The sequence below is a fragment of the Gekko japonicus genome, unplaced genomic scaffold (assembly GCF_001447785.1).
Source record: "Gekko japonicus isolate JY-2015 unplaced genomic scaffold, Gekko_japonicus_V1.1 scaffold613, whole genome shotgun sequence".
In the NCBI taxonomy this organism is placed as follows: Eukaryota; Metazoa; Chordata; class Lepidosauria; order Squamata; family Gekkonidae; genus Gekko; species Gekko japonicus.
In genome coordinates this window covers 285486-308697 of record NW_015164683.1, presented here as the reverse complement: position 1 = coordinate 308697, position 23212 = coordinate 285486, and positions in this window count along the sequence as shown.

Sequence of the window (23212 nt, the reverse complement as noted above, 5' to 3'; positions counted from 1 at the left end):
TACAAGCATTATGTTTAAAGGTATAGATATCTCCTGTTAAATTCCTATGCTATATACTAAACCAGTGTCTCCCAAAACAAAAAGAAACCCTCCTCATCTGCTACTGAACACATATGTGTTTAAGACAATATAGTTAAGTTTTGAACAGAAGAAAGAAACTGACATGGGACTGGTGGAGCTCTAATTTATGGAAAAATTCTACACTGGAATTGAAAAAACCTGTCTCTAAATAACAGACTGTTTAAATGATTGCTTATAAACAGGAAATGTATATGATGTTAAAATAATGAGTCACTTACGGTGTTTATCAGAGTCAGGAAAGAAGCTGGCCTGTCTAAACAAATCCTTTTTACGAAACCAATCCATGTGTTAGTGTTACTCTGAATGATTCATTATTCCCAGCACTCTGAATGGAAAATACTTTGCACCGTATAAATGCAAGGTGATATATTTAGACATCCTTGTATTTAAACAAATGCCACATGCTCTTTGGATCTTCATTAGCCCTATCCATCATTTATTTATTTAAATTTTTTTATTCAACCTTCCTGCCCTTACAAGGGCCACCAAGGTAGCTAACTATTTAAGACATACATGATGAAATCACATTTTAAAACTATTAAAGTCAATTTGTGAAACAGTACAAAATTGGAAAATGTGGAGAGAGTTGGCCCATAGAATCGCCAAGAGTTAATGGCTAACAACAACAACAGGCAGGTAGGATGGCCATGTGTTGCAAAGGGATAGACACAATGTTAAAAGGATCAAGCTAACCTCAAAAGAAATATTATCAAACATTTATTTATTTATTTATGGTATACACAATGGCAAAGACTAAAAAATAAAAACAAATGGTCTGAAGATCAGACTACATAGAACATCAACATGAGCTTTACATAAGCTATAATCATTCTACATACAGAGTTGATGATTTCACATACATAGTCCGCCTCAAGGCTAGTAGTCTGATCTTCAGACCATTTGTTTTTAAATTTTTAATCTTTGCCATTATATATACAATATTTATTTTGAGGTTAGCTTCGCCCTTTTAACATTGTCCATATATTTTGGGTTGAGTTTGTCTTTAGTACAGTACAGTGTTGTACTTTCTGTTTTTTGTCCTTTGCAAAGGAATACACCACAGGACAATCTAAAGTCAGACAGTTTGTCAGTAGTGTGGATGAAACATATTCTTAATATGGAACTTGGAAGTCCATTGTCCATATATTTTGGGTTGAGTTTGTCTTTAGTACAGTACAGTGTTGTACTTTCTGTTTTTTGTCCTTTGCAAAAGAATACACCACAGGACAATCTGAAGTCAGACAGTTTGTCAGTCGTGTGGATGAAACATATTATTAATATGGAACTTGGAAGTTAAAAGAAGCAATGTGCTATGGTAGCTCAAGTGTCAGAATAAGATTTGGGATACCCTGATTCCAACTAGGGATGTGCGCACAGATATATCCAGACTGAAAATATACCCAGAACATATGGATAAAGGGTATATGCGGTATTCTAGATACACATTAGAGTATCTCATTCAATACCATTATCCTGATCCAGGATATACAGGAATATGAGGGACCAGCATTTTAAAGTGCAAACTTAAGGTTTCCCCCCCCAGGTTTCCTAGGCAATGGGGGGAGCTCTCACAGGCAAATGAGATCACACAGTGGGGGGCTTGCAGGTTGCTTCTAGTGGAATTCTCTGGTTTGACATTGGTTCTGTTAGGCTTGTGCTGCCGCTTTGGCCCTGGGTTCTGCTTGACTTTTATGGTTTGACTTTGCTTCTGTTGGGCTAGATTTTGCTTCCTTTGCTTCAGTTTGTTTGGCTTGGATTTTCTGGTTACTCTGGTTTTGGCTTGGATTCTCTGGTTTTCTCTGTGGTTCTGCTGGGATTCTCTTATTTTTTGTTGATGAGACCTTTAGGAGATTGTGTCTGGAACCTGTGTCTAAAGAATGCTTCCTTCTGTAATAGCATGGTTTCAGTAGCTCTAACGTCAAATGGGTGAAGATTTAATTTATATAGCACACAATACCTCAAGTCTTCTGGTGAGTGTTGAAATTCAACAAAATGAGAAACAACTGGGGCTTCAAGAATTTTATTACAGATCCTTGATATATGTTTAAGGATCCATACTCAGGGTCAAAGAAATATTTAGACTCAAATGTGTCCATGTACAGGTTGGCAATATTAGGGGTGCATGGGCTGCCCATGGTGACTCCTCTTATTTGAAAGAAAAAAATCTAAATCAAACCTAAAATTGTAGCCAAGGTCTCAATTTATCTTTAGATTTGTCTGTTTTGATTTAGTTAACTTCACTGCTGATTGTCTTTAGGGTACTGTACCTTTAATTACACATGCTATTGTTAAATCCAGATGCCTATAATCCCAGACATGTTAGAGTCGGGAAGTTAAATTACTCCCCATTTCGTTTTGAACTTTGAGAACCTATTTGTCAAATGAGAGAATGGACTGCATTTTTGCTGTTTATCAAAATAATTAATTACTCTCAAGCATTGTGTGAGTCACTAATGGCTTAGTGCCATAATTCCATGATTCTAGCACTATGATGGTAGAGTTTATTATGTGTTTATTCTTTGTTTTTATGTCGTTCCATTGATAATTTGCAACCTGGAAGAAGGCTATGAAACATGCAGAAAATCCTGGATGCGTGTAGTCACTGATAGCATCTTGGAAATGACACTTGACACAAAGTAAAGTTCAAACAGAAGAGCTGATTTTATCGAACAGGCACAGTGGAGTTAGGAATAGGGCAGGGGATGGGAAGGTGAGGTAAATTTGGTTGCTTATACAAATTGGAATATTTTGAACAGGCAACAGAGTATAATTGGAGCTTATATTCTTAGAGACAGTTCTTGACTGTGAGAGGGTTGTTTGTCTTGGAGATTTCTTTCAGCAACAATGTATCTTAATAAGGTTTCATAAAGTTATCTTAGTTTCCTGGAAGTTAGTACATTATTCCTGTATTTAAATACTTCCCTTGTGAGATTTTAACTTTCCCCTTTTTTACTCTTGAGGAATCTAAGACTGTTTCCCTTTTCACACAAACCAGGGGTCCCTTCTGAGTTGAACCGTCTGCAAAACTGGGTAAGAAATATTCTCTTTCTAGGGAAGAGAATTCTTTTCTGTTTGGCTAGACTGGCAGTTTTCAACCTACTGTCCAGTCCCTTCTGTCAAACTTAAACCCCAGTTCTGGAGACTGTGAATAAATGGAATTCAGCTAGGGTTGACACCTAGACTTTAAATTCTATTTTCTGAACTTTTCCTCAAATGTGTTGGTACACAATAAGGGCAAGAAGTTGTGTCCCTTCACTTCTCAAGTGACTTGTCTGTTTCCCTCAGACTCACACACAATCCTCCTGATGGCAACTGCCAAGCCAAATTCCAAACGACGACTGCCTCCCTCTGACAAGCCTGAGAAGACTTTTGAAAGCTCTCCTCAGCTAGTGCTGACCAACCAGAGAGAAGGGGGGTGCACACAGGCAGCAGCCTGTCAATCAAACTGTGCTTTACAGTGAGGCATTAACCCCTAGTCTCCCAGCTCTCTGAATTTGATGCACTAAGCATCTTGGTTTTGAAGGTCAGATTGTCACGAGCGTCTTATTAAAGAAGATCATTAAAATGGTGCTACCACAAATTCTATCAGTACACCTTCAACTATTGAAAAAAAGCCATTCATAAGATCTTACGCTGGGCCCCTAGCATCAACATATGTCTACTATTGATGAGACATGACCCAAAGCAATATGCTGAACAGCCATGAATGGGTCAACAAAAAGCTGAATGGTCCAATGGAAAATTGGCTCCCCATTTGTGACTGGCAAACAGGAAATGAACCAAACTGGTAGGTATTTGAGCATCCCTAACTGAGTATGCACCTTTTATGACATCCTGGTAGATTCAAAGGGGAAAGGAGAGCTCATTGTTGTCCTACAGTCTATTTTAGCCCAGGAAAATTGGAACAAATATGGGCTGGCTAACAAGTATCAACAAGTCTCCTTCAGCAGTTTTCATAACAAAATGTCTAAGTGCCATTAATGTATAATGAAAGACACATATGTTACAGAGACTTTGACATATAATATGCCCTGAAGAAGACCAATTGGTATCTCTTTCGACAATAGCGGTATAAGAATAAGCATTTATATCATTTTAAGCATGTGATTGTAACATTTAGTGTCACTAAGAGATATGCAGATTTGCAGGTTAGCAATACACATATATTGAAGCAAATCAATATTATTGGGAGGACAGAAAGTAGTTTTTCAGAGTGTTGTAAGTGGTTTAAGAGAGGCATCACTTCCCATGATGTCAATATATCTCATTCTCAATATGGCCAAATCTGTGGATACTTAAATCAGGAGATTGGAGGCATGAACAGATGAGACAGGCCTTCTTACAAACCTGAAAAAAGCCCCAGGTTTGCAGAAAAATCTGAAATTTAAAAAAACACACAAACATTTGGGTGGTTAACTCCCCTAAATTAATAGAAGCAGTACCTATAGCTGCAGTGGACATTGTGGCTGTTGCTAGGCAAACATAATAGTATTGATAGTCTTCAAGCCTTGGTTTATGTCAGAAAAAGCCAGAAGAGGGGCAGGGCCCCTTTCAGGGTTGTTTTGCTCTTTGATGGAGGACTAATCAGGGCCAGGCCTTGCAGCAAGCAACAGGCGACTTGATACCACATAGTTACCATGACTCACCCAGGCCTGGTTGCTTGCTGCTGTTCAACATCAGTCACCCCATGAAAGCTAGTGTTTTGTATTGGCTAGAGTTTCAAATTAGGATCTGGAACATCCAATTTCAAATTTCTACTCTGCCATGGAAGTTATCTGGGTGACCTTGGGCCAGTCACACATACGCAACCGCACCTAACTCATGGAGATGCTATGATGATGAAATGGAGTAGAAGAGAATGACAGAAACTTCTTTGGATCCCCATTGTGGAGAAAGGTGGGCATAAATGAAATAAATAAATAATAAATATAGCTGAAGATGGGGGCAGATAAAAGGTAGGTAGGTTTGTGGGTGGGAAGGAGAAAAGAAAGTACGGAAAGGATGAGGATATGGGGGTTGCCAGGAGAAGGGGCAGAGGAAACAGTGTGGGAAAATGGATACAGGGGAAATGAGGTGCCTTTCTTAAGTCCTTGCTGGCTACCCATTGTGCAACTGGGACTGGCCCAGAAGCCAGCACTGAGCAACTCAGCCAAAGTTTTCCCAGGGGGACAGAAGGAGGGAAAGCTGAAGATGGGAGACCCATAATGGTAGGTTTTCTGGTGGGAGAGAAGGAGAGAAGAAAGCGGAAACAGAAGACAGGCTATGGGGGTTTTCAGGAATGGAAAAGAACAAATAATGAGGAAGGGGGAAATGAGATGCCTCTCACAAATTCTTGGGGGTCCCCTGCTTCTACTTACATATTTCTTTTTTACCACTAGTCCATGTTGTTGTATGGTTTTTCCAGTTAAACCCCAAACCAATACCAACTCTTTTGACCAGAAGCAAAACTGGAGTGAGTGTATTCGGCATGGTCTGTAATCCTTGTTTCAAACTAGGGATGTACATATGTCCTTTCAGTTCTGTATGTGATCACTGTGAGCCTTTTCATCTCACCCATTGTCAGTGCAGATGTTCCCATCGTGTTTCTTTTGTGCTATTTTTACACCATTTTATGTTACATGCCATGTATATGCAATTGATGCAAAAATAACATTACAATTGTTTCCATTTATTGGGAATAAATCAGTACACAGAATGAGAAAATAACATAAAAATGGAGATTCTTGAGTTTGATTTTGAGTAGGGATGAGAAATTTTAAATCATCTTTAATTCAAACAGCCTTTAACTCTTTAAAAAAGCTGTTGGCTACTGTCCAGCATTAGTAATCACCCTAACACTTCTTGTTTGCATCTCTAAGGTATATTATATGAACACACACATAGAGTTCCTTTTCTGTTATGTTCTGGTATTATCAGCATAGCAAAAGGGAACACTTTGCTTCCAATGTACAAGGTACTCCAAGTGTCAAACCGATAAACAATAGAAAGAACAACCCGTGGGCCATTATACATTGTGCAATGAGTCACTGATTACAGCAATCCTTGAGACAAATCTTTAAAATAAAAGGCATGCTTTCATTGTGGCCTTAATCATGCTTCCCTGCATTGTGGTCCTGACTTTCCATTGTAACGGATTTTATTCATATTATTTAAATTCAGTGAAAGCACTTCTAGGGGGAATAAATTGTTGCTCGCAAATGTGAAGCTTGCTGGGGAGACAATTATGTATCGACACTGAAAGAAAAAAGTCTGTCTGCCGCCCACACCCATCGTATTGAAAACTCATGTTTATATTTTTAGGTTACACGAATGCAGTGATCTGAAAATAAAATTTTTGAAACCCTTTGTCCCTGATATAGAAGTAGCTCCAAAAAGTATGGTAGAAAATTGCTGAAATCTATTGGTCTGTATTGCTCCGAGCCCAGTCTCCTTTTCTGAACTGCAAAATGTGCAGGACATGAGCTCTGCAAAATCAACATGCAAAGATGTAGATTTAGTTCTGCTGTCACAGCAACTTTCAAGCACTGATAGCAGGCTTCATAAAACTCAAGATTAGGTGCTCTACTGCCCGGATCCTAAAAGGAACCAATGGTGGGAGTTGTTTGTAAATAAACCTATCATGGGTATGTGTGTGTGGGTGTGTGTGTGTGTGTGGTTAAGAATGGGAATATAAGCGGGCCATGGGTCCTACAAGTTATCTCAAGTTCTCCTATGCATGAATAAAGTATGAGCTGAAATCACTACACTATGCCTCAGTCTCAGTACTTTATACTGGCGATGAGGATGGGATCCTGATGAGCGAGCCTGACTCTGCATCCGGCACCGCACCGTGCACCGATCTCCATGATGCCGCACCCTGGACCAATGCAACAATCAGTGCCCCGCATCACTCCAGAGTCATGGCTGCCACCTCGGGCAACCATTCTGCATTCGACCCCGCTCATCCCGAATTCTGGGAAGCATGGGTGGAACAGCTCACAAACTTCATCGAGTACTTGGATGTCACCGACGTGGGTAAGAAGAAGGCCTTGCTGCTTAGCACCTGGGCCGGTCGATGTGGGTTTTTAGTGTGGGGGGGGGGGGGGAGATTTATTTATTTATTTATTTTATATTTATTAAAGTATTTTAAATAGGCCAGAAGATAGGGTTCATAAAAACGGGGATGAGACAGCCTTACCACGCTGCTCCCTCTCTAGTGTTCCTACAGACTGTGGCAGAATGGGCCCAACCACCAATGCTGCTCATGTCTTGCCACCAGCACAGAGATCTACACCAGCGCCCTGCTTGCTTTGCCACCCCTGCAGCCGCTGATCCGACCGGTGCCACGAGAATAAGCCACTGCCACCTTTCACAGGCTCCAAAAAGCCTGCCCAACTCTCCACCTTTCACAGGCTCCAAAAAGCCTGTCCAGCTCTCCTTGCGTGCCTCCACCGAGCACTGGCCACTCCACAGCCACGGCTCTGCAGCCGCTGTTGCCATCGGGTCTCTGCCGCCCTCGAAGATGCCGCTGCCACCACTGCTGCCAATGTTTCAGGCCAAAAACCCCCAATGAAGACAGCAGCTCATTCTTCGTACTCCGAGCACATCGGAGCAACTGCCAAATGGCGGGAGCGGAGCCTGGCTGTTTACTCAAGCCGGCTCCACCCCCCGCCTGGGTCCTGACTCAAGGAGTCAGGCTCTATTGCTGCCTGTCTTCCTCGGAGTGACAAATCAGCCTCCGGCGACCAGCGGCGTTGCCGGGTCACCAGGAGCTTTGTTGTTGCAGGGATATAGAACAGGAGTAGATTTTGGTAAGCATGAAAGAATCCCAAAATGTTGACTGGTTTTGCTTTCTGGTGCAGGGCACTGCCAAGCTGGGACAGAACATGCTTTATTGAGATCTCTAATTTCACAACAGAGAAATTTCCCATTTCCCATGAAGCATGTGGATGTGTGCCATGACTGAGGATGCTCGAGCACCATCTGGTTTGGCTCCTCAGTGATTATCAGGGAGCTGATTTTTCAGTGAACTGCTTGCTGTTTGTACCATTAGGCAAAAAGAGGAAACTTTTCAATATGTCTCTGCCTTGTAGTGACACAGACAAAAGTATTTTGGGCAAGAGATCAGAAGCTTCTTCTCAGCTAATCACCCTGGCCAGCTGAGACTTGGCTGCTGATCTCCAGTCTGGGATATGCAAATGGGCAGCTGCAAACCAGTCTTAGCTACTGTTAGCTAGTGTTAGACAGCCAGCATAGTGTAGTGATTAGAGTGTCAGACTAGGATATGGGAGACTCAAGTTTGAATCCTAACTCTGCCATGGAAGGCTGCTGGGTGATCTTGGACCAATCACACACACTTTCAGCATAACCTACCTCACAAGGTTGTTGTGAGGATAAAATGGAAGAGAGGAGAACAATATAAGCTATTTTGGGTCACCACTGGGGGAAAAGGTGGGGTATAAATGAAGTAAATAAACAAATAGAGCTGTTCAGTGGGTGCTTGAGGTGTGAGGTACTGAGGCAAAGAGCCCAACAGCTTGGCTCATGTCTTGAAAGTGGTAAGATCAGATAGCAAACAGAATTGTGACAAAGTTCTTAGTATCCCTAACTATTACCTTCAAGTCAAAGATGTTTCCCAATGTCATTTCATGGTTCTGGAATGTAACCATATGAAAAACTGCTAGAATTTTTATCCTTTTTAATCCTCACAGCAACAACACTGTGAGGTAGGTTAGGCTGAGAGAGAGTGATGGGCCAAGGCCACTGTGACAGACTATCAAGGATTAGTATCTAACAGTCAGGGACAAAATACTGAACGAATCAAATACAACCAAAGTAAGAATACAGGAATTTGAAATAAAAATTTTAAAGGAAGTACCATGGAGAATCTGTGAGAAAAGATACAATTACGCAACATTAACTAAATTATTAAGGGAAAATGATATTCAATATAGATGGCTGGTGCCTGAAGGAGTACTATTCATGTATGAGGGAAGATTTTTAAACTGGAAGATTTCCTAAAAGCAAATGGAGAAAACTTGGGTTGGCAGAGTGAAGAGGGAAACGAAAGGGGAGAAGAAAATTCAAAAGAAGAAGCAGAAAAGGAGGAAAAGAAAGGAAAAGAAGAGGGAAAAGAGCATATTTTACACCTTCACAGATGTTAACTAGGTATCAGTATAGAGCAAAAGAACAAGAAAAAGGAAATAAACAATAGAATGGGAAAACAAAGGGAATTTAAAATACTATCTGTAAATGTTAATGGTCTAAATAGTCAGACAAAACGAAGAAGAATTTTTCATCAACTAGTTAAAATACGGTCAGAAATAACATGCCTATAAGAAACTCACATAAAAAAGGAAGATCAGAAATACTTAGAAAATAAGAAATTGGGTAAACTCTTTGTAGCTTCAGACACGCTTAAAAAGGGGGGAGTAGCGACATATATTAGAGATTATTTAAATACAGAAATGATATTTGTGTCAGAAGATGGAAGCATATTTGCGACTATGATTACAAGACAACAGAAGAAAATCTTAATAATAAATATATACGCACCAAATCAAAACCAGGAACATTTTTTTAGAAGTCTAAGAAATCTGCTAATACCGTACAATACAATGGAAACATGTATAATTGGAGATTTCAGTGCAGTTGTTGATGGGAAAAGGGATAGGAAAACACAAGTTTCACATAAAAGAAAAGGAAATAAATTACCAAAAGAATTTTTAGAACTGATAGAAGAATATAACATGGTAGATGCTTGGAGAGTAAGAAATATAGATAAAAGCGATTATACTTTCTATTCGGCCAGACATAACTCTTGGTCACGGATTGACATGGTCTGGTTATCTACTACAATAATCCCAGAAATAATAGATGCAGATCATAGTCCATTACTGTTAACACTAAGAGATAAGCAGTGTAAGACAAGATGGAGGATAAATAAAAACCTAATAAAAGATAAGGAATTTGACCAATTTTTTTTTTAAACGGAATATGCAACCAGAAACTCCTATAGAAATACTTTGGGACACGTTTAAAGCTTTTTTAAGAGGCTGGTTTATTAATCAACAAGCGTGGAAAAATAAACAAAGAAGGAAAGAATATGAAAATCTTAAAAAACAAATACGAAAGGAGGAGGATAAGTTAAAAAATACATTAACGGGAACAGAAAAAATAAAAGCAAGTCTCAGAATGTTACATCATCAAATGAATCTCATTTTGACCCAAGAATTAGCTAAAAACATAGATTTTGCCAAACAATATTACTTTGAAAATGCCAACAAACCAACAAGATGGCTAGCTTATAAACTGAAACAACAAAAAGAAAAAAAACATAATAAAAGCTCTTAAAAATGAAGAGGGAGACGAGAAGTATAAAATAACGGATTTTAAAAATATAACTGAAGAATGTTATAGGAAGTTATATCATCAAGAAGAACAAGATACAGAAATGATAATAAACTACATGAACAACAAAAATAAAAAGACATTTAAAGAGGAACAAATAAAAATACTAAATGAAGGCTTTAAAGGTAAGTACCAGCACCTTGAAGTGAATTCAGTATGCTATTGGCAGCCAGTGCAATGTCTTCAGCACAGGCTGGATGTGCTCCCAGCTGGGAAGGCCCATCAGGAGCCTGGCCGCAGCATTCTGCACTAGCTGCAGCTTCCAAATTTGCGACAAGGGCAGCCCCATGTAGAAAGCATTACAGTAGTCTAGTCTCAAGGTAACCATCGTGTGGATTACCGTAGCCAGGTCATTGCAGTCGAGGAAGGGAACCAACTGCCTAATCAGCCAAAGATGGTAAAAGGCCGACTTAGCAGTAGCTGCCACCTGAGCCTCCATTGTTAAGGAGGCATCCAGGAGTACACCCAAACTCCTAACCTCCGGCGCTGGCACTAATGGTGCCCTATCGAAGGTGAGGAGTAGGAACCCTATCCCTGAACTGTCCCGACTCAAACACAGGACCTCCATCTTTGCCGGATTCAGCTTCAGCCGGCTCAGTCTAAGCCAACCAGCCACAGCTTGAAGTGCCTGGTCCAGGTCTTCCGGCCTGGAGTCTGACTGGCCGACCAACATCAGATAGATCTGGGTGTCATCAGCATACTGGTAACATCCCAGCCCATACCTCCGGGCAATCTGGGCAAGGGGGCGCATATAGATGTTAAATAGCATCGGGGAAAGCACTGCCCCTTGAGGCAGTCCACATTCCCGCGGGTGCCTCCTGGACTGCTGTTCCCCAAGTGCCACCCTTTGTCCCCGACCTTGGAGGAAGGAAGCAAGCCACTGCAGGGCAAACCTCTGAATTCCCATGTCGGCGAGGCAGTGGGTCAGCAGCTGTTGGTTGACCGTGTCGAATGCAGCCAACAGGTCCAACAACAACAGTGCCGCCAAACTGCCCCAATCCAGATGCCTCCGGAGGTCATCAGTAAGAGCAACCAGTGCCATCTCCGTCCCACATCCTGGGCGAAAGCCGGACTGGAAAGGATCTAGCATGGAAGCCCTGCAACTGTATCGCCACCACCCTCTCAATTAATTTGCCCAAACAGGGCAAATTGGAAATCGGCTGCTAGTTGGCCAATTCGGCCAGGTCCAGAGATGTTTTTTTTTAGGAGGGGGTGGACCATCGCTTCCTTGAGTGCCCCCGGGAGCAGCCCCTCTGAGAGGGACTTGTTGATAATCTCCCTTAGGGCACCTCAAAACCCTTCATGGCCTTACACTCCTATAGCTCTCTATGTAAATATGAAGAGGAAGCTAGAATGGGCTCACATGCACATGTCCATAACTGGGGAAGTACAATGTCAATTGGTATCTTACCCATGTGATTGAGCCTACAGAGAGAATTTTTATAGTCCTCCAAACATAGTCCTTTCCAGCTGTGAGTCAACAGGAATTTAGCAGGCAAATTATGAGGAATCAAGTGACGTACAGGCATGTGTGAACCAGACCACTGACAAGGGAAAAAATGGCTCATACATATATATATATATATAGAGAGAGAGAGTCCTCTGTTCTGTGGTGAGGTTGAGAAGATATTCATCACTCATTTGTGAAACTCGGTGTTACCATCAGTTTTTAAACACAGTGAGTGCCTTTTGGCTATTGAACTTCTTTTCAGATTTGAGTTCATGTATCAATATATTTCCTATCTGAAACCCACTCAGTTATTGAATTGCAATGACTGCTGGCATTGATATCAGATGCCACTCATTAAAATTCAATGTGTGGCAAACAGAAAGAGGCTGTTCCATATATTTTCTGCAGCTGGGGAAACATATCATGGAGAATGGTTCACACTGGAAAATGTGTTCTGGCAAGTGATCTCATCCTTCCTTTCACAATGTGTGATGGAAGAGTTGGGAAACTGGCTATTTCAAACCTAATCCACATTTTTGTATGCTAAGAACATTTGTGATCAGCTCAGGAACACCCACAGCCCTATGATGTGAAATCTATAAAAAGACTCTTGTGCAGAATGAGTTGCCGAATGTAAATGGTCAAGCTCATTAAGATAAGCTGCACCTTAATTATAGGCTTGTCTGACAGTTTCTATACTAACCTGCATATGGAAACTCTTAATTGAGAAGGGTGGACCAACTTAATCAGTTTCATGGCTTTTTGGTGTCCTACTCATAGACCCTATTTTTCATCATGTTCAGACCTGCAAAGGGAAAAGTAACAGAAGTACAGCTGCAGAATAGACTGGAAGCATTACAGGGACTCCCCACCTCCTCCAAACCTTCTGCATAGCTGTTGGAAATTGCAACACAATAGCAAATTCTGCCCCAAAACTGATATGTCTACTAATATCACGCACCTGCCTTAGTTGGGGGCTGGATAATTATGTTGCATTGCTGGTGTTTAGGAGAGTAACTGGTCAGATTTTTGATTTTACAAAGGATTCGTCTACTAGACAGTACAGTTATCATTGGGAGATTTCCATTTTACATGACAGATTTCTCTGTTTTAAAAAGATGCTTTGTGCACTTGGCATGTGCTGATGGGTAGCCTGCCACTTCAGGAATCCACCTCAACAATTCTGTGATGATGTCATGTGCAATTTTTAGTCCATGGCATTCTGAACATTTGTAGCATGCTCATGGGGAATTTGGTAAAATTTGGTATCTTCCAGTATAGGGATCTGATTCCAAAAGCTATCTAGCTATCCATGTTCTGGGGTGCTCCTGTGAAAGTACTGACTGCTACAATCTCCTGTAGGGAGCTGGCAATGGCCATGGGACCTCTGAAATCCTGACAGACAGTTTTAAAGAAATCCTTTATACTGCTTAGTGGAGACTCACATTTGCAGCAAATAACACTTGTGGCAGTTATTCACTCCAGGCATCTCATCACTGTTTAAAGGTAAAGGTTCCCTTGCTCGAAAGCCAGTCGAATCCGACTCTAGGGTTGCGGTGCTCATCTCCGTTTCAAAGCCGAAGAGCCAGCACTGTCCGAAGACGTTCCCGTGGTCATGTGGCCGGCATGACTAAACCCCAAGGCACACGGAACGCTGTTACCTTCCCACCGAAAGGGTACCTATTTATCTACTTGCAATTTCTTGCTTTCGAACTGCTAGGTTGGCAGGAGCTGGAACTAGAGATGGGAGCTCACTCCATCATGCGGCACCCAGGTCTTGAACTGCTGAACTACTGACCTTCCACAGCCTGCAGTTCAGTGTCTTAACCACTTGAGCCACCGCATCACTGTTTAGCATGTGGTAAATTGTATTGTCTAGAGCAGCCAGGTCCTGTCCTGAGCTGAAATGTGGCCTCTAGGCCCTAATAGGAAGCTTCAGGGGACAGAAAATCCAGATGTCATCAGGGGAATGCTGTGGATCAGGGGGTTGTTGCAGACATAGTTTATCTTGATTTCAGTAAGGCTTTTGATAAAGTTCCACATAATATTCTTGTTGACGTTGGTAAAATGTGGCTTGAATCCTATTACTGTTAGGTGGATCTGTAACTGGTTGACTGATTGCACCCAAATAGTGCTTGTGAATGGTTCCTCATCCTCTTGGAGAGGAGTGATGGAGGTTTTCAAACAGAGGCTAGATGGCTATCTGACAGCAATGTGGATTCTGTGAACTTAGGCAGATCATGAGAAGGGAGGGCAGGAAGGGTTGCATCAGTGCTTAGTTCTCATGGCCCTTTCTTACACGCCCAGGGAAATGTTGATTGCCACTTTGGGGTCAGGAAGCTATTTTTCTCCAAGCCAGTTTGGCAATGGATCCTGGAGGGTGTTTTTTCCCCTCCCCCCTCTTCTGAGCATAGATCGGGGGTAACTGGGTGTGGGGGGAGGTATTTGTGAACTTTCTGCATTATACAGGGGTTTGGACTAGATGGAGGTCCCTTCCAACTCTATCATTCTATGATTCTATGATCTGCATCTCTCATACTGCTTTCTATTAAATTAAAACTTTTTATCTTACAGGATAATAACAGGTAACCAAACCAAAACTCCTGGAGTAAAATGCCTCCTGCATATTATTAGTCACATACCCACTTATATAATATGAAAAAAATTTAGCATTTACTTTTAGACAGACAGACAGACAATTCCTGGACTTACCCCAACCACTCCTCTGTTATTGGGTTAGTGTCCCCCTTCCCGCCTGGCAAAACCCAAAGGAGCTGCAGTTAATACATGCATAGGCACTTTCTTGCCAAGATTGTCAGGAGGTTTGGAGTTGGGTGTCATCAATATGCTGATGACACTCAGGTCTTCCTCCTGCTGGATAGGCAGCCAGTGGCATGGCTCTCGGCACTATCCCAGTGCCTGGATGTGGTAGTCAAATGGTTAAGGGGAACTGGCTGAAGTTGAATCCATCCAAGACAGAGGTCATGTAGCTGGGAAAGACTGAGATGCTAGCTGGAAGGACACTCCTGAGACTCAATGGTGTCCAGCTGACAGCTGTAGACTCTATGAAAAGTCTCAGGAAGTGGTTGGATTCTCTGCTATCATTGGACAAACAAGAGTCTATGGCAGCGCGGTCAATATTTTTTCACCTACACCTATTTTCACCTATTTTGGGGAGAGGCTCCAGCTGCTGCACTGCAGATTTAGTGCCTCTACCTCAAACCACCCACCCCCCGGCCCCTGAAGATAACCTTGGAGAAATTTGCTATTGACTACAATGGTCCCATAGGGTATAATGAAGCAAAATATATTTGGGATTCTCTATTCAGCTGCCGAATACACTTTGGAGAATCACATTCAGCTGAATACAGGCCCGAATAATGCTGCTAATGCCTTATTCGGGTATATATTCGGCTTGGCTTCTGCCAAATGCACACCCAACTGCACTGGGGGGGGGTGTTGCCTTTTCTTCTGCATGGCATCAGTGGGCTATGCTGTGGTTTTTGATAACGTAACTTTACACCAATTCTGGGAAGCATTCCCAGGTTGTCGCAGCTTAGGGAGCTAACTAACTCCTGACACAATACTGGTCCTGCCCTCTCCGCTGCTAGCACAGAGTGATGTGCCAGCAGTCCTCTGGTGGGGGGCTGCAGTGTTGCTGCACTGGCACTCAAATGTGGCACAGTGGTGCCAGGTCACTCTGTCAGTGTTTCTTTGGGTTGTGTCAGTCTAGCTCCCTGACCAGTCCCCCCTCCATCCTGACTGCACTGCAAAACCCTTACAAGTAAGAACCAGCATTTTCAATTATGTCTGGAAACAAATGGGCAGCCGGCACGGGTCTTTCAGCACAGGGGTGATCTGATTCCTGTATCCCGCCCTAGAAAATTGCTTAGCTGCTGGATTTGGGGGCAAGCCGAAGTTTTAAAAGGCAGCCCCATGGTTTTCTAGGAATGTGGAAGACTTCTGTTCCCATGCCACATGCAAAGGGATGAGGAATGTGCAAGCCCCGTGATTTTCAAGTCTCGCTCCTATGGTTTGTTGTCATGTCTGAATTTAGCAACTGCAACAGTAATCCTTGGCAGCATCTCCAAAAAGGGAACACATAATGAAACAGCTTCCCTGTGCTTTACTGGATCCCTCCATGGGTGTTTGCAAGCATGGTGATACATTTTTAAAACAAATGCCATCCATTTAAAAAGAATCCTATGAACATCTATACATGATGAAGAATCCTCTGCGTTGGGAAACTTGCAAATATCTAAGCATCCAATTGGTCTAGGAAAAGATACAATTTCAGCTAGCCTAACATCTCAAAAGATGTGCCAAATTTAGATGAATACAGTCTATTTTCAGCTTGTCTGTAAGGTCTATAATTGTTACTCATCCTCTAGAATTACATCTTAACAAGGAACACCAGCACCATGTTTGAATGAGATGGTTTTCACTGCACCTGTTTAACGTTCCTGCATTATGACTGCATCAGGAACTTTGTTCTCCAAGGTCAGCAAGGGGATGGCGTTGCATTGTTGCTATTCCAAACAGTTCTACATTATTTTCTGCCAGCTGAATTTGTTTTTGCTAACATGACTGGCCAAGGGAAACATTAATTCGGCTTCAAGCAGCCATTAAGAGCAATGATTTCTATACCATATTGAAAGACAAGAAACATGAGCCACTGTGTGCAAGCCAACGTTGTCTCTCTAGGCCATGAAGTGCAATGGAGACTGCACAGTTTTAGCCTGGAATCTGAAATCTCTAAAGAAGAGCATTAGAAGAAATAGAATATCTAATGCTGACTGTCTGGAATAGCTGTATTGCAAGTAAGCTCAGCATTTAGGATCTCTAAGTCTTTGGTGAGGACCGTTCTAAAGGGAGATAAAAATATGAAGAGAAGTTTACATATGGATAAACTGGTTGGTTCTTAAGTTTTATACAAATGTGTGTGGGGGAGCATTCTGCCCATCAGTAGCCATATTAGTCTATTGCAGCTAAAATAAATGAGTCCAGTGGTACCTTAAAAACTAAGAAGATTTTACTTCACCATACATCTTTGTGGACTAGAACCCATTTTGTTAAATGCATGACAAACACATGAAGGTGTTTTATATTGAGTCCAGCCATTGGTCTATCAAAGTTAGCTGCCTGGAAGAGGCTCTCTGGGGTCTCAGGCAAAGGTCTTTCACATTATTTACACAGTTTGGTGTAGTGATTGAGAGTGGCGGACTCTAATCTGGAGAACTGGGTTTCATTTGCCACTCCTCCATATGCAGCTGCTGGGTGACCTTGAGTCAATCAAAGTTCTCTCTGTTCTCTCAAGAGCAGGTCTCTCAAAGCTCCCTCAGCTCCACCTACCTCACAGGGTGCCTGTTGTGGGGAGAGGAAGGGAAGGAGATTGTAAGCCACTCCAAGACTCCAAGTGAGGGGCAGGGTATAAATCCAGCTCTTCTTCTTCTTCTTCTCTTCCTCCTCCTCCTCCTCTGGACATGCCATGGGTTGAACCTGGGACCTTCTGCATGCAAAGCAGATGCTCTGCTACTGAACCAAGACACACTCACTACTGGGGGTAAGACTACAGACAGCCAACCCTGTAGTACTGCTAGCTATGTCTGATAACAACTCCATCCCAATACAATCTGCTGAGGGGCGAATTTTATTGCCACAGGGGGGAAAGGGATGTTATAAAATTTCACAATTGAACTTTCCCCCAATTTTCACAGTCCACCTCCTTTTCACTTTTCAGCCGGCAAGACTTTATTTTCATACCACTTTTCTGTTTCCTCAGGCCAAATTTCCCCACAAAATGTAAACATTTTTAACATCATCTTCACACTGGTTGCACATAAATGACATGTTAAAGTACACAAGTGGTAAAAAGGATCTAAAAATGGCATGAAAGGAAACATACACATTATGGGGAGCAGCAGTGAAATAGACAAGGTGATAAGGGTCACAATGGCAGCATACAGCTATAAAGAAATGACAAAAGAGGATATTTGTGCTTCACTTTTTAAAATAGCCCACCTTGCTAGTGAGGATGTCGAGTAAGAGCCAGTGCTTCATTCTTTAAAAAAAAAAATGCCACCCAACCACAGCCTCAAAAGTCTTGGCTAAATTTACGGGAGTGGTGTCTGGCTGGCCACCATCAACAGAAATAGCTGGGTGTCATTGGCATAAAATCGGGGAGAGAAATGCCCCCCCAAGAAATCCCACATTCCAGCAGTTACCTCAGAGACCCTGACCCTCCTAACACCACCCTCTGTCCCTAACTGTGGAGAAATGAGGTAAGCCATTGCGAGGCCACCCCTGCGGATTCCCACATCAGTGAGGCAGTGAGGCGGTAGATCATGGTTGACTGTGTCACATGCTGCTGTAAGTTCAAGTAATATCAGCAGTGCCAACCCACCTCGATCCAGCTGCCTGTGTGGAGATCATCTGTGAGGGCAGCCAAAGCTGTCTTCATCCTTTAGCTGGGGCAGAAGCTGGATTGGAATTGATCCAACACTGATGTGACAGCCCTTCAAATACTTAAAGACAGCAATCATGTCCCCCCCTCAACCTCCTCTTCTCCAGTCTAAACATTCCTAAATCCCTCAGCCTTTCCTCATAGGGCTTGGTCTCCAGGCCCCCAATCATCCTCATCACTCTCCTCTGCACCCGCTTCATTCTGTCCACATACTTTTTGAAGTGAGGCCTCCAGTACTGCACATACCAGTCCAGGTGCAGCCTGACCAATGCAGTGTACAGCAGGACTATCACATCTTGTAATTTGGATGTTATGCCTCTGTTGATACACCCCAAGATCACATTAGCCTTTTTTGTTGCAGCACCACACTGACTGCTCATATTTAACTTAAGGTCCACCTGTACCTCAAGATCTTGTTCACACACACTGCTACCCACTGCTACCCCATCCCCCATATGTGTGTTCCTCATTTTTGTTACCCAGATGTAGAACTCAGCACTTATCCTTGCTAAATTGCATCTTGTTCACGTCTACCCACTTTTCCAGCATGTTCAGATCTCGTTGAATTCTATCTCTATCTTCTGGTGCATTCGCTGCTCCTCCCAATTTAGTGTAATCTGCAAATTTAATGAGCAGCCCCTCAACACCCTCATCCAGATCATTTATACAAATATAGAAAAATACTGGGCCCAGAACCCAGCTCTGTGGCACCCCACTGGATACCTCCCTCCATTCCGATGAAATGCCATTGACAACTATTCTTTGAGTGTGGTTCTCCAACCAGTTCCCTATCCATCTAACTATCCTAGATTCCAGTTCACAGTCCTTTAGTTTACCCATCAGAACATCATGGGGAACCCTGTCAAAAGCTTTATTGAAATCCAATGAGAATGTCTTATACAGAGCCTGGTACATCTCTTTTGTACAGAGATGTGCTACAAGCTTTAGATGGTCACATGTGGAGGAAGCATATGTGTGTTATCTTTCCAACACATGATGAAATATTTCAAAGCCACTGTAAGGTACATAATGCAAAGGTTTTAAACTGTGTGTGTGTGTTGGAGAGGGAAATGACTCTAAAAAGCAATTAAAAAAAATCATCTTAATACAAAATATTAGAATTCCATAATTTACTAAGAGCAATCTTTTAAAAAAGGGACAATTCCATGGCCATTACAAAATGCAAGAAACAATACCCACCTTTCTACTACACAGAGAGAGAGAGAGAAAGAGAGAGAGAGAGAGAGATCCTATATTCACATTATGCAATTTCTTTGAGTCCTATCAAGTTAAGTTACAAATGGAGGGGAGAAAAACAGTTTTGGAATAGGGGTAATGGAATCTAAGGCTGATGCCTGTTGGATTCTGAACTTCGTTGGACTTTGGGACGAGAACATCCAGCCCCTGCTGACAGTTGCGTTGCCTCCAGACCTTCTCTAGCTATAAGTGTGTAAATAATATTTTTACAAAGGTATGTTTGGGGCAATCCTAAATTTGCCACCACTGGGAAAGAAGCAAATTTAACAATATGAAACACATGCCCCTGTTTCTTTTCCCATGCAGGAGGTTTTGTTGTTTAAACAGAAGTTGAGTGTGCTAGGGAATTGAGCTCACTTGAAAATCATGTTCCTGCTGGAAGGGTGAACTCTACAAACAATCTGCCTCTAAGCCTTCCCTTAGCAAAGAATCTAAAAATGTTAACCACCCTAAGCCTAATGCCGCATGCTCAGCTAGACTAAGGCATCAACATCTAGCATGGAGTCAGGATATTTGAAACTCTAGGGTAAGAAAGAAGTCAAATAAAGGGCCAGTATTAAAAACTAAGTTAAAACCTATAATATAGAAAAATAGATGTATTTATTACAAAGACCATTAAGAACATATAAGGGCCCAATGAAAGCCTCGTAAACAAGTAAAGGTGGCCTAAACACAAGGGCCAATACACATGACCTGACGTGTTTCCGCCCTATTGGGGCCTTCTTTAGAGGTCAAACAATATTGAGGTACACGTAACTTTAATACATATTGCAATAAGATAACCAAGTGAATATTGGACCAAGAAAAGGAAGGCTGTAGAAAAAAGATTAAAAGGATATTAAATATGAATAATCAAATATTTTTTAACTTACAGTAGAGTAAAAATGGCTATATTACTTAAGCAGCAAAATCTAAAGACACAAGACAAAGATGTTTGTGAGACCTCAAAAGATGGAAGTCATGTTTCTGGTGCCAAATACACAGTTGCTGAATTAGAACATATTTAAGATAAAATATATTTAAAAAGCTAATGCAGTAAATGAAAGCCAATATAATAACAGAAATAAAAAGCAATAATATACAAAATTACCTTCCAATTTAGGTCCAAAAAGCACCTGTGCGGCTATCTAAGTCTGAGGTAGAGTGTCCTCAAGCAAACAGCCGAGCTATTGAGTAGGTGTGGTTAACCTTTATAGTTAGGTGCTGACAGGCTCCTTAGTCAGGTCACACCACACAGGGCTTCATAAGAAGATAACTGTTTATTAGTAAATCCAGTACTAAAGAACACGTGTACAGCTTGTGTCAGGAATAGCCTCTGACTTATAATGGGCCTCTGACTTATAATGAAATCAAACATCCCCCCCCCTTGAGCTGAAGCCAATGATTATAGTTCTCACGTGGGGCCAAAAGAAAGAACAAAAAGCTGTTACTTTCCCAGCAGAGTAAAAGCAGCTGGAGACTACAAGGTCAAGACAGAGATAGCACACAGTAGCTGGACAGGGAAGAGCTGAGAAGGAGGGCACCCCTCCACATTCCAGATCCATGACAGGGCTACCTGACAGGTGCTGGATGATGCAATCCTAGTGAAATGCTTAGTCATAGCTGATGCAATCCCAAGGGAATGCTTAGTCATGGTTACACACAGGCCCTCCAGCAGTGTGGCAGCAGACACGGACATTGAATACATATACAAAGCAAATCAATTTAACACAAGAACAACAAAATAAATACCAAACTGTCATAAATTCACACTGCACACCAGTCCACCTGTTCATTCGAGCCCAACAGTAAGGCACAGGGAGGGGAAAACAAACCTGACCCAAAAACTGGAATCAAGAACCACAAGGGTGAGAAAGAAGTCAAATAAAGGGCCAGTATTAAAAACTAGGTTAAAACTTATAAGCATCAGTGCTGAGCAGGGCTTTTTGGGGGTGGGGAATGCACCGGAACAGAGTTCCAGAACCTCTTCGACAAATATCTTTTAAAAATGTTTAAAAGTTCATGAGGTTTTATTTTTTATTATTATTATTTATTAAATTTTTATCCCGCTCTCCGAGGCCTGGGCCGGCTCAGGGCAGCTTACAAACACAGTAAAATTCCAACAACACAATCACATAAATTCACATAAAATCACATAATACAATATTAAAACTCAAACATAATAAAGTGCTAGCAACATTCCTCATTTAATGGTCAGCTCTTCGATCTTCCTCAGCGGTCTTGGGTGATTGGCTCAGGCAGTGTTTAGGGGACCAATGGGTCAGGGTTCCACCAACATAGATATCAGTGGTAGAGGCAGGGGTCATTTCCTGCAGGAGTGCACAGGAGTGGAGCTCCAGCAGTAAAGAGCCCAGGGGGCGGGCACATATAACAACAAGCCCCACCCCTGCTCCCAGCAGCCCTCATTCAGAGCAAGAAGCAGCCAGGTAAATTGCAGAGCCCCCCCCCCGGCCCCCCGGTCCAAAACAGTCCACTGGCACCTTTAAGACCATGTTTTATTCAGGTACAAGCTCTCCTTCCTCTGCAAGGACAGATCTACATGTTCCCCCCCCCAATAGCTAGCAATCCAAAACAGTCCAGTGGAGCCTGAGCGGTGGGTGTTGCCTTCTGACACACTTCCAGTGATGTCAGGGGGTGTGGCATATGCAAATAATTTATGCTAATGAGTTATGCTAATGAGCTCATGCACCTCTTTTTCTACAGAATGACCCCTGGGTAGAGGTGTTAGTGATGTTAGTGGCGGCGGCTCCAAAAGCCTATTGAAAACTTCATTTTCCTCTTGAGAGTTCTGGCACCTCTTTTTCAAAAAGAAAATAGCCCTGGTGTTTAGTTCTTCTGGCTCTTTCTTACATGCCCAGGGAAGTGCTGATCACCACTTTGGAGTCAGGAAGCAATTTTTTGCCCGGCCAGTTTGGCCAGTGATGCTTGAGGGTTCCCCCCCCCCCCCCATTTTCTGGGCATGGAGCAGGGGTTACTGGGGTGTGGGGGGAGGTAGTTGTGAATTTTCTGCATTGTGTAGGGGGTTGGACTGGATTACCCTGAAGGCCCTGTCCACCTCTGTGATTTGAAAACTTCATTTTCCTCTTGAGAGAACGGATAAAAGGAAGTACTTCTTCACCCAAAGAGTGATTAACACTTGGAATTCACTACCACAGGAAGTGGTGGCGGCTACAAGCATGGACGGCTTCAAAAGGGAATTAGATAAGCATATGGAGCAGAGGTCCATCAGTGGCTATTAGCCACAAGGTATAGATAGGGACTCTGGGGCAAGTGATGCTCTGTCATTTTGGTGCTTGGGGGGGGTCAACAGTGGGAGGGCTTCTAATGTCCTGGCCCCACTGGTGGACCTCCTGATGGCACTGGTATTTCTGGCCACTGTGTGATATAGAGTGTTGGACTGGATGGGCCTTTGGCCTGATCCAACATTGGCATCTCTTATGTTCTTATGTTCTTATGTTCTTATTGCACATTTGCAGTGGTGCATCCCTGCACAGCTGCACATCATTAGCCAAAGAACAAGAGAATTCTGCAGATCATCTGATCTCAGCAATTAAATGCTTCACTTCAAGTCA